A 4,330-nucleotide genomic window follows, 5' to 3' on the forward strand; every position below is an offset into this window, starting at 1 on the left:
TGAACTGAAGGAACTAAAGCGCTAGAAGCTATCTCTTGAAGGGCCAAGCACTCCACAGACTAAAGAAGCATCCACCTCCCAAATTCAAGGTTGTTGAGTTCTAATCTTAGCCTTAACTCTGTGATAATTGTTCTTATTAGAAATTTACCTTAGAAGTTATATATGAGTAGTAGTAATTAGTATCTTTATTTTGATTTTATCTCCAATTAAGCTATAATTTATTTTTCTCATCATCATCGAACATGAATAAAATAGCAAATTTTTAGAATAAGGAGGCAATATTTTTTCGAGTTCTTAATAAGGAAAATTCTAATTATCTATATGTGGTGGCAATGCTTTTTGTCTTCTGAATGAATGCCTGAACAGTGCATGTTTTTGATATTGAATTTAATGAATGTTAAAATTGTTAGCTCCTGAAAGAATGATGAACAAGAGAAATGTTACTGATGATCTGAAAAATCATGAAATTGATTCTTGAAGCAAGAAAAAGCAGCAAAAAAAAAAAAAGAGAAGAAGAAGGAGCAGTAGAAAAGCCAATAGCCCTTAAAACCAAAAGGCAAGGGTAAAAAAGATCCAAGGCTTTGAGCATTAATGGATAGGAGGGTCTAAAAGGAATAAAATCCTGGTCTAAGTGGCTAAACTAAGCTGTCCCTAACCATGTGCTTGTGGCGTGAAGGTGTCAAGTGAAAACTTGAGACTGAGCGGTTAAAGTCGAGGTCCAAAGCAAAAACAAAGTGTGCTTAAGAACTCTGGACACCTCTAATTGGGGACTTTAGCAAAGCTAAGTCACAATCTAAAAGGGTTCACCCAGTTATGTGTCTGTGGCATTTATGTATCCGGTGGTAATACTAGAAAACAAAGTGCTTAGGGCCACGGCCAAGACTCATAAAGTAGCTGTGTTCAAGAATCAACATACTAAACTAGGAGAATCAATAATACTATCTGAATTCTGAGTTCCTATGGACGCCAATGATTCTGAATTTCAAAGGATAAAGTGAGATGCCAAAACTATTCGAAAACAAAAAGCTACTAGTCCCGCTCATCTAATTAGAATTGAGCTTCACTTAAAACTTTGAGATATTATTGCTTCTCGATTTTTTTTATCCTATTTTATTTGTCTAGTTGCTTGGGGACAAGCAACAGTTTAAGTTTGGTGTTGTGATGAGCGGATATTTTATACGCTTTTTTGGGGGTAATTTCATGTAGTTTTTAGCATGTTTTAGTTAGTTTTTAGTATATTTTTATTAGTTTCTAGGCAAAATTCATATTTCTAGAATTTACTATGATTTTGTATATTTTTCTGTGATTTCAGATATTTTCTGGCTGAAATTGAGGGAGCTGAGCAAAAATCTGATTCAGGCTGAAAAAGGACTACAGATGTTGTTGGATTCTGACCTCTCTGCACTCGAAATGGATTTTCTGGAGCTACAAGAGTCCAAATGGCGCACTCTCAATTGCGTTGGAAAGTAGACATCCAGGGATTTCCAGCAATATATAATAGTCCATACTTTTCTCAAGGATAGACGACGTAAACTGGTGTTCAACGCCAGTTCCATGCTGCATTCTAGCGTTAAACGCCAGAAACAGGTTACAACTTGGAGTTAAACGCCCAAAACAGGTTACAACCTGGCGTTTAACTCCAGAAATAGCCTAGGCACGTGTAAAGCTCAAGTCTCACCCCCAGCACATACCAAGTGGGCCCCAGAAGTGGTTTTCTGCACTATCTATCATAGCTTATTCATTTTCTGTAAACCTAGGTTACTAGTTTAGTATTTAAACAACTTTTAGATATTTATTTTGCACCTCATGACATTTTTAGATCTGAACTTTGTACTCTTTGACGGCATGAGTCTCTAAACTCCATTGTTGGGGGGTGAGGAGCTCTGCTGTGTCTCGATGAATTAATGCAATTATTTCTGTTTTCTATTCAAACATGCTTGTTTCTATCTAAGATGTTCAGTCGCACTTCAATATGATGGATGTGATGATCCGTGACAATCATCACCATTCCCAACCTATGAACGTGTACCTAACAACCACCTCCGTTCTACCTTCGATTGAATGAGTATCTCTTGAATTCCTTAATCAGAATCTTCGTGGTATAAGCTAGAACCCATTGGCAGCATTCTTGAGAATCTGGAAAGTCTAAACCTTGTCTGTGATATTCCGAGTAGGATTCAGGGATTGAATGACTGTGACGAGCTTCAAACTCACAAGGGTTGGGCACAGTGACAGACGCAAAAGGATCAATGGATCCTATTCCAACATGAGTGAGAACCGACAGATGATTAGCCATGCGGTGACAGCGCACCTGGACCATTTTCACTGAGAGGACGGATGGTAGCCATTGACAACGGTGATCCACCAACATACATCTTGCCATAGGAGGAAACTTGCGTGCGTGAAGAAGATGACAGTAGGAAAGCAGAGATTCAGAAGACAAAGCATCTCCAAAACTCCAACATATTCTCCATTACTGCATAACATGTATTTAATTCATGCTCTTTTATTTTTCGCAACCCAAACTGATAATTATAATTGATATCCTGACTAAGAATTACAAGATAACCATAGATTGCTTCAAGCCAACAATCTCCGTGGGATTCGACCCTTACTCACGTAAGGTATTACTTGGACGACCCAGTGCACTTGCTGGTTAGTGGTACGAGTTGTGAAAAGTGTGATTTATAATTCGTGCACCAGGGTTCAACCTCCGATCCACAAGTCGAGGAGGATGACTTGAAGGTTATCCACAATCCCAAGAGGCAGAGGTCGTCCTCCAGCCCTGAAGGAGCCCTCACCGTGATGGAGAGGAATTTTGATGTCGGGAACTTCATAGACTCCCAGCTGCTTCTTGGTACGGAGAAACATTTCCATTGCACCGACCTTGCGGGGCAGGCGAAGTGGATGTACCGTACCCTCCTCCGCGGCACCACCATAGCTCGGAAGGCCGAGTTTGTGCTGTCGGGAATGCAGTCAATGCATAGAAAGCTCGAATCTGCTGTTAAGGCCAACAACCAATTCAAGACTCAAGTTGAAACGCTTCGGGAGCAGCTATCCAAGGCGGAGGAGAAGCTTAAGTCTGCCGAGGAGAAGGCCACTTCCGCTGAGGAAAAGTTGAAGGTCTCTGATGCCGCCGTTTCCCAGCTAACCGAGCGGGAGATGACTTTGGAGAGCCAGCTCAATGCTGCGCAGGGCCGGGTGGTAGCTTTAGAGAAGGAACGCAATGTGGCCATCTCGTCGGCTAAGACCGCTCAGGCCAAAGCTGAAGAGTTTAAGAAGAAGCACAAAGAGAGCGTGAAGTAGGAGAAGAGCGCGATCCTGGTGGCTGAAGAGGCCCTTAAGGCTCAAGTGAAGATTATGGCTTCTGACTTCGACACATCGGCAATCGGGGTTTTCAAAACAATCAAAGATGGAAAGATTGTCGATATGCCGAAGAAATGATCTCTTGTACCTTTGCATATGTCTTGTAGTTTTGTTGTAGAACTTGTCGCGTAGTTTGATGGGCTTTGTAGAACGTTTAAACTGCTTTGGTAGCCGCTTGATCGGCTTATTATTACTGTCTTTTCCCGCTTACTCGGCAGCATTCTCGTTTTATTTTGTTACTGTTTTGTTGGTACCGGCTTGTCGCTTGCGTTGGTTTACCGTTGCGTTGGTAATTTTGACAAAACCAAGTCGTGACTCTACTATTGCTGTGGCCGTTTGTTATCGAGTTAGTTTGGTTGGTTCCCGGGGTGATCAGTCCCGGGGTACCGTGTCCATGAAAATTATGTTGTCGCGGGACGCATAAGAGGGAAAAAGTAAATTTAACAAGTGAACATTTATCGACAGTTGAACAAGTCTATTGCAATGATAAGTTCTTAACAAAAGTAAATTATTTGATGGCAAAGGGGAACCCGGGTCTTGCTGACCTCGTCAAATCGCCTGCTCGGCGTGTTTGAGCTAAGAATAAAATCTTCTTAAGTTACCTGCATTCCAGGTTCTCGGCACTTCCTTGCCATCGAGCCTCTCCAATTTATAGGCGCACTTGCCAATCACTTCTTTAACCCTGTAGGGGCCTTCCCAATTTGTCGTCATCTTGCCTTCCCCTTGAGTCGGCGGCCCGATGTCGTTGCGTCGCATAACTAGGTCGTTTTGCTCAAATTCTCTCCTAATTACTTTGGCGTTGTAGCGTAAGGCCATTCTTTGCTTAAGTGCTACCTCTGACAAATGGGCTTCCTTCTCTACGGTTTTCTCCACTCCTTGTAGAAGTAATCGTTGGCTCAGCTCGCCGACCTCCACGGGTATCCACGGGTATCATAGCATCCACCCCGTATGTCAAGCGGAAAGG

Source organism: Arachis hypogaea, chromosome 13 (assembly GCF_003086295.3).
Source record: "Arachis hypogaea cultivar Tifrunner chromosome 13, arahy.Tifrunner.gnm2.J5K5, whole genome shotgun sequence".
Taxonomy (NCBI): Eukaryota; Viridiplantae; Streptophyta; class Magnoliopsida; order Fabales; family Fabaceae; genus Arachis; species Arachis hypogaea.